Source organism: Elgaria multicarinata, chromosome 15, assembly GCF_023053635.1.
Source record: "Elgaria multicarinata webbii isolate HBS135686 ecotype San Diego chromosome 15, rElgMul1.1.pri, whole genome shotgun sequence".
Classification (NCBI taxonomy): domain Eukaryota; kingdom Metazoa; phylum Chordata; class Lepidosauria; order Squamata; family Anguidae; genus Elgaria; species Elgaria multicarinata.
The window spans coordinates 11,366,604-11,374,812 of NC_086185.1; positions in this window are offsets into that span (position 1 = coordinate 11,366,604).

An 8,209-nucleotide genomic window follows, 5' to 3' on the forward strand; every position below is an offset into this window, starting at 1 on the left:
TCACTCGCTCTTTCACTCACTCAGCCGCTCCCTGCTCCCAGCTGCTCTGCCTGACCTCTCGTGACAGTTGCTGGACAAGGTGGGAGCAGCAGCCACGCTGGGGCTAGGAAGCAGCACATGGTGGTGGAGCCGAGGAGGGGACTGTTTCTGTATGTAGTAAGATTGCCTGGAGCTGCAGATTGGGGCCCTCCCCTCTTCAGAGCTGCTGCCCTCCTCTCGTCATCAGCCCTGCAGGTACTGTAATGTTTGGGAGAAAGAGAGAAAGAGAGAAGTTGTATGTTTACGTGCCTTCTCTCCTCAACGCTGCCCAACTGCCCACCCCAGTCTGGCCTCCAGCAAGAGAAAAGAAAGGGGGAAGAGGGGAGAACTGCAATGCCCCCAGGACCTCCTGGCTAAGGAGGGTTCATTCAGCAGCACCTTTTTCAGAATGCTTGCTGAAACAATTCCTATCTGCCCTTGCTTATTTTAGGGTGTCCAACCCCCTTTTTTCAAGCCATTCTTTTGGCAAACATGATATGTGTGTATCTTGTGTCACTTTAAAACAGAGCTGTAGCACAATCCTATGTATGTCTACTCAGAAGTAAGCCCTACTGAGATCAATCAAACTTACTCTGAGGTAAATGTGCATAGGATGCAGCCTGAAAACCAAGAGAGGATAAAAAAAGACAGGAGAAAAAGAATTGTAGAAATAGAATAGCAAGGTAACTGTGGGATATTTTACCATATTTAAAGACAATAAGTACAGTAAAATTAGTGCTCCTCTACTTCAGTCCCAATCAAATAATTACAACAGGGCAATACAGATTGTTTGTTAATTAAAAAAATACAGTTTACTTCAGTTTTCGTTTATTTCATTTGTTTGATGAATGAAAAAAAAGTCCTTTATTACTGTATATTCAATCAATGTTTACCTTAAAAAAATCCCTGGCTGAACCACCTAATGAAATGTGCTGTGCACGCCTATGATCTCCTATTAGTCCAGACTAGCAAGCCAGCCTGATCCACAGCCTTTCATAGTGGTCAGGGACTATCCCCTGTTCTGGCTCTGGCTTATTAATCAAATGGCAAAGGGACAAATTAAGACATTACAGATCAGCCTTCTTCGACATGGTGCCGTCCAGATGTCTTGGACTCCAACTCCCATCATCCCCAGACATCCCCGTGGCCACACTGACTGGAGCTGACAGGACTTGTAGCCACAACGTTTCAGGAGGGCGCAAGGTTGGCAAAGGCTGTTTCAAATCAACTTTTATCATCTTTGGCCCGAAGTTGAAACTGAGATGAAATGTGTGTGCATGTACAGTTGACGGCAATGGGGTATAGGTTGCTCCTAAAAGCAGAGCCTGGTGAAAAGCTGGTTGTGTCTTCAATATTTATATAAAACATAAGTTATAAATATTCAGCATTAAGTCCCAATTGACCTTGGTTCTTGTTAAATGCAATCAAATTTGGCTGGGATGATGTAGACTATTAGCTCTATTTGTAGATGCTAATTAAAGATCATTTCTTTTAAAAAAAGTTCCTGTAACTAACATAAAAGGGTGACTGTTAAACACATGTTTTAAATATTTTACGCATCGTGTTATGCAGGGAAGACGAAAAAAAAGAAGAAATCCTTTGCATTTTTAAAAATATGTGTTTTGCTTGTTTGTACGTTTTGTTTTGGCGGTGGCGGCAAAATAATGCTTTCATTTTTGCAAGTCCAGATGCCAGTATTGACTCCTGAACTGGAGTAGACCCACTGATTTCAGATGAAACAAAATGAGGAGGCTTAGCTGGCAGAGCACACTTCACACAAGGCTTGTCTTGTGCAATAAAGTTACCTGCGTTTCTTCTTGGGTAGTACTTTCCATTCTGTCAACAGCTACTAATCTAAACACTGTGCACCAGAGGTGAGAAGACTCAAGGCTTACAGGATCTAGCTGAGTTCTTTTATTCTGAAATTCACAACCAAAGCTAGGTGCTAGAGTCATACATTTGTGAATGAAGGCATTCTGAGCCCAGGAAAATGTATATAAAGTGTCTGTGGCCAGATATACACCAAACAGATGTTACACTTTGGAAACAGTTTGTCCCGGGTCCTACGATTATAAACTGTTTTAAAGCAGTAGTGTAGATTCTGGCCCTCATCCCACGTACCTGTTTCCCTCAAATTATCCCCTGTAGTGTAAAGCTGTCATTGTTGTTGTTAGCTAAATCACACCCCGGGCGGCAGCGCTCCTTAGATCCTTTGCATACCAGGAAAAAGGTTTAAAGGGGGAAATGTAAAAAATATATAAAAAATCAACGGATGACCCAATCCATTTCAAATTTGGTATGCTTAAAGCTCTCCTTAATATCTATTACTGTGCCAATTTTGATGTCTTTATCTTTAAAACTTACACAGATGTAAGCATTTGTTTAATTGGTAGTTTAAACATATCAAATCCTCCTCCTGCGCCCCCAATGGCCGCTCGGAAAATAGCAAATGATTCGCTCCTAAACAGGTAGCAAAATTGGTCGGGTCTTTTGGCTTTAAAGTACAATTAAAGCAGGATGCATGGGAGTACTTCACAGTCAAAGCAGATTATAAGATGGAAAACTTTGGAGTCCTTTGCACGCAATTCACAGTGATTGCACAGTATAATCCGGGTGTGATGAAGTTCTCTGCCTGTCTCTCTCTGTGTCTTTGTGTTTCTCTCACTGTCTCTCTATCCCCCCTTCTCTCTCTCTCTGGACATGGCTTGATCAGGGGGTGGTGGAGGGGGATGATCTTGTGATTTTATGTTCGCGAGATCATCCCCCTCATCTACACGTGGCGTGTGACATCCCAGGAGGAAGAGGATGTTGCGCCCGCCATTTTTTTTTTCTGGAAATGAGCGCAGGAGTGCTCCAACACAAAAGGTAATTTCTAAAAAACCCAAAACCCTCTTGCTCCCCTCCCCCTGTTGGGCACAGAGCTCCATATGGGAGAGACACGTGCTGAAATAAAAGCTCTTAGAAAAGCAATATCTTACATTTTCTCCATTCCTGAACAGATGTAATCTTAACATTTGAAAATACAAAATAAATCAATCAATCATTTCTTAACCTGGAGTATCATATTTATTTAATAATACTAATAATACTAATACAAATATATTTATTTCTTACCCACATCTCCCTCTGGATCAAGGCGAGGAACAACATCAAAAATAAAAATACTATAAAATATATAAAATGGATTAAAAACATATAAAGCTACTACATTGTTAAAATAACAGCCAGACATTTTAAAATTCAACTGGGTAGGCCGGCTGGAAGAGATCTGTCTTTATAGCTTTTTTTAAATTCAGAAAGTCTGTTGAGTTGGCGAATCTCTCCCAACAGGCCATTCCACAGTCTGGGAGTGGCAGAAGAGAAGGTCCTCTGGGTAATATCTGTCAGTCTAGTTTTCACTGTCTGAAGTAAATTCTTTGCAGAGGACCTGAGCGTGCAGGGTGGATTGTATGGGAGAAAGTGATGCTGCAGGTAACTTGGACCCAAACCATGTAGGGTTTTCAAGGTAATAACCAACACTTTAGACTTCTAGTCCAGTAATAAAGTTCTGATAACAATAAAACACATCTGTAACCAATAAAATATAAAGCAGCATTAAATCACCTCCAACAGTAGGGAATAAAATCAGCAACCCCCCCAAAACTCTCAAGACCAAATTCGAACAAATGTTATGTGTTTAAAATGGATTGGGAAAATTGTACATTCTTTGCTTGGTGCAAAAAGGATCACAAAGTAGGTGTCAGGTGAGTCTGTCTGGGAAGCACATTCCACTGCCTAGTTACCGTCACTGAGAAGGACCTCTGAGGATTATTATTATTATTATTATTATTATTTATTTATATAGCACCATCAATGTACATGGTGCTGTACAGATAACACAGTAAATAGCAGGACCCTGCCGCATAGGCTTACAATCTAATAAGTTGTAGTAAACAATAAAGAGGGAAGGAGAATGCAAACAGGCACAGGGAAGTGTAAACAGGCACCGGGTAGGGTGAAGTTAACAGTATAGAGTCAGAACAAACTCAATATTTGAAGGCTATAGGGAAAAGAAAAGTTTTTAGCTGAGTTTTAAAAGCAGTGATTGAGTTTGTAGTTCTCAAGTGTTCTGGAAGAGCGTTCCAGGCGTAAGGGGCAGTAGAAGAAAAAGGATGAAGCCGAGTAAGGGAAGTGGAGGTCCTTGGGCAGGCGAGAAGCATGGCATCAGAGGAGCGGAGAGCACGAGCGGGGCGATAGTGTGAGATGAGAGAGGAGAGGATGATCTCAGAGTCCAGTTAGGGGCACTTGGGAGGAGGTGGTCCTTCACATTGTCTGGTGCCAAGCTGCTTAGGTCTTTATAGGTCACAGCCAGAACTTTCAGTCGGGTTTGGGAAAGGTCCAGAAGTCAATGCAGATGACAAAACACTGGAATAATATGATGATAATCTCCTCCTCCGATCCTCGCATTGGTTCATCCTCCCATCCTCAAATGACGATTTTGCTTTATAATTCTGCCTTTGGATAACTTCTGTCATTTCATAATCTGTTTGATGTCAAGATGGACACTTATGGGCCATGCAGAATAAAAGATGAGAATCTGGGAGCAGAGCAAGATTTACAGTCCTTCGCATTTCATCGATCCAATAAAACAACCCAAGCATGTACAAAAGATGATTCTCATAAGAGGTGCCCAGGCAGACCCATGAGAAAGGAACACGAAATCCATCAGGCTTTATTGATACCTACAAAAGTGAAGGATCCCTGAAGTTGTGGTGAATATGGAAGTGAATTTTATATTAGAAAATGAAATATTTATTAACTTTCTCCATCTGTTCTTTAAAAAAAATTAGTTTCATGTCATCAAATCATTTATGGAATACATTTAATTTAATCACACATTCATGCCTTGGGGAAAAGGCGTTCCTTTGAGACTCCCTGGATCTGTTCTAAAACTAGCTAGCAGTGGCTTAAAACTCCTGGTTTTAACATGTCCCCCACACACACACAGTATTCAGCATATCACCTTACTATGAAAATGGATGCTTGGTGTACACAATAAAACACTCAGTGCTTTCACATGACTGCACGAAGGAAATATTGGCAATTTGGGGGCATATTAACTTGCAGGAATGTATATTGGTTATTATTTGATTAATTAATTAAATAACAACAACTTTTTTTTCCTTATAAAAGGAACTCAAAATGGCTTACCAAAATGCCATCATGAAATATATAAAGCACAATAAGAACAGTTCAAATTACTAAAATCAATTTAATATAAGCAAAACAAACTTCAGGATGAAATAATCCAGCACAAAAACAGGGATATAGAACTTTTAAAAGCTTGGAATAATAATAATAATAATAATAATAATAATAATAATAATAATAATAATAAGTAGTCATAGGAACTCGCCTGCAGCTAACCTATAGCTAGGGAGAGCAGAGTTTCACAACCTGGGTGCCACGACAGAAAAGGTCCTGTCTCGCTTCTTAACCATTTGTTCTTCTGAAAGTGGTAGTATACACATAGCATCATCTCCAATAGTGTACGTGCCTCATGACTGATGAGCTAAATTTTGGCTAAGAGCAATGATGATACAATGTAAACTTTTATCCAAATGAAATGGTTTTCTGTATTTGTCAATAGAGGTCTTTGATAGACGTTCTTTCATTTTTACTTCTCAGTGTTAATTGATGCATAAGGCTGGATCATTGCATTGGATGATTGATCTTCTCATTGGGAAACCCCATATCCCTTTCTAAGAGTTGAAACCAGGTATCCTCATTAAAATAAACCAGCTGGCTTAGTCTACACTAAGGTGGTACCATTTCAGGTGATGTTGATCTCTAAGTTTTGAATGATGCTCCACATTAACTACTCCAAATAGAAAACTAGGACTTCAGTAGAAGGAGTCTAATAGCCCACTTCCCTTTGACTTGAGCCTCGTGTGGTGCAGAGTGGTAAGTGGCAGTTACTGTAGCCGAAACTCTCCCCATGGCCTGAGTTCGATCCCAGCGGAAGCTGGGTCTCAGGCAGCCGGCTCAGGTCGACTCAGCCTTCCATCCTTCCGAGGTTGGTACCCAGCTAGCTGGGGGAAAGGTAACTGCAACTGGGGAAGGAAATGGCAAACCACCCCACTACAAAGTCTGCCATGAAAATGTCAGCGAAAGCAGGCGTCCCTCTAGGAGTCAGCAGTGACTCAAGTGCTTTGCATAAGAGGTCCCTTTCCTCCCCCCCCTTTGACAGGGAGGGGACAACATTGTCCTCTCCATGCTGGGAATAGCTGTACTTATTGAATTGGTCTTGATGGGTGAGAATTTTTTTTTTTTAGATCTGTTGGCGTGTGTGTTTTTAGAAGAATTTACCAAAATTCACACATTTCTCCATAAACAGAATGAAAAGAAAGCATCAAAGAATTGAGATTTTAACATTTCATATATAGGAGAAAGTGGAACAGATCTATTTATCCACTTCTACTTTCTCATGACTTCTCAAAAATGGCATCTGGCTAACTAGAGTACTTGGGAATGGAATTGTCTATGGGTTGATACCTGACATATTCATTTCAAAGGAACTTAGGTAGCAGGAGATGGGAAAGACCTCTGCTGGAATGTTGCTGCCAGTCAAAGTAGATAATATTGGGGTAGACTGACCAATAGTCCAACTTGAAATAAGACAGCTTCATATGTCCAACTATAGACCAGACATCCCCAACCTGGTGCTATCTAAAACTCCTAGCTCTGTGCCCCCTGATTTTCATTCCCATTATGCTGGGGAAGGAAGGTATAAGCCCCCCTTGGTAAGGATAGCACCTCCCATGCCTATTATTAATTAAAATAAAACAAGACACATAGCATCATTCTATGTATCAACCAAACATCTGGTTTGACCTTCAGACTAAAGGCGGAAGCCTTTCCTCACTTAATGTCTCATGTTCTGATTATGTGGGAGCTGTACATTGGCTTCCTGATGAACTGGGAGCTTTACATAGGCTTCCTGATGAACTGGGAGCTGTACATTGGCATCCTGATTGTCTGTAAACTGTACAGTGTATTGGTTTGCTGATTTCCTGGAAGCTGTATACTGTCTCAGTTTCTAGACATTCAGGAGGTAACTGCCCATATGTCAGAAATCCCTTGCTGTTCTCTGCACAGGATTTAAGGGACTTGTTTTCCTTTGCTGATACATATGTGTTTGTCCACACATACCAAGCTGACCATGGCCATTGCCTAATCCTTGGAGGAATCATGTCATGTGATTCACCAGCCAATGTTCAGCATCTCTAGGTGAGTTAATTTCTAGGTTTTTGTGGATGAGGCTTCTGGCATGAAGTGGTGTGTTGGAAAATTAGGTTTCTGTATTGAAGAGCAGCGAGTCTTAAAAGAAAGGAAATTGGTAAAATGGATTATGATTATCCTGGACTTGGGGTTCACTTTTTGCATGCTGGAATCAACTTTGTCAAAGTCAGTGGAGTCTCAAAAATATCAAAAGCTGGTGCAAGGCTGGTCGGAATTGGTTCTAATAAGTACACTTTTTCAAAAATGCATAATTAAAATGGTGATTTGATCTCCCTCTAATGAATTTTAGTCAAGGTTCTCTTCAAGGATACTTTTCTCCCATTAGCATTTGACATTAGTAAGCAATGAATAATTCCATTTTTTCTTGCCAACATCTGGGACAGTTCCTGCTTTATTTGCTACCCACTCGACAGTCTGCAAGAAATGTTAATGAGCCCTGAGTGTAAAAAAAATAAATAAAAAATACACACCCACTTGATCACAGGCAGGAGCCAAAGTAAAACACACACACAACAATGACACACACTTGAGAGTGTATATATTTTCAAATGAGGATATTAGAGTAAAGGCGTCTTAGAATGCTTTAGAGGAAGAACATTAAAGAAGAAAAAATACTACTTTTGCAGATCACAAAACAGTTAAAGCCAGAGTATTTGGGGTTAACTAAATAAGCAGTCTCACTTGCCATCCTTAAGGGATGCCCCCTAAATTCTCATTTTAATTTTTCACCCATTTGGGAAGTTCTGAATTAATGTCCTTGCTGTAGCAAAGTGTGCCTATTCTGACTCCAGGTATAGCTGAAGGTTCCCGCCCCTCCACCTAAACTGGAATTCAAGGGAAGCAGAACATAAGGTAGAGTTGAATACAGAAATAATAAAGGGACAGAGTGGGGATAATTTTACTCCCCCAC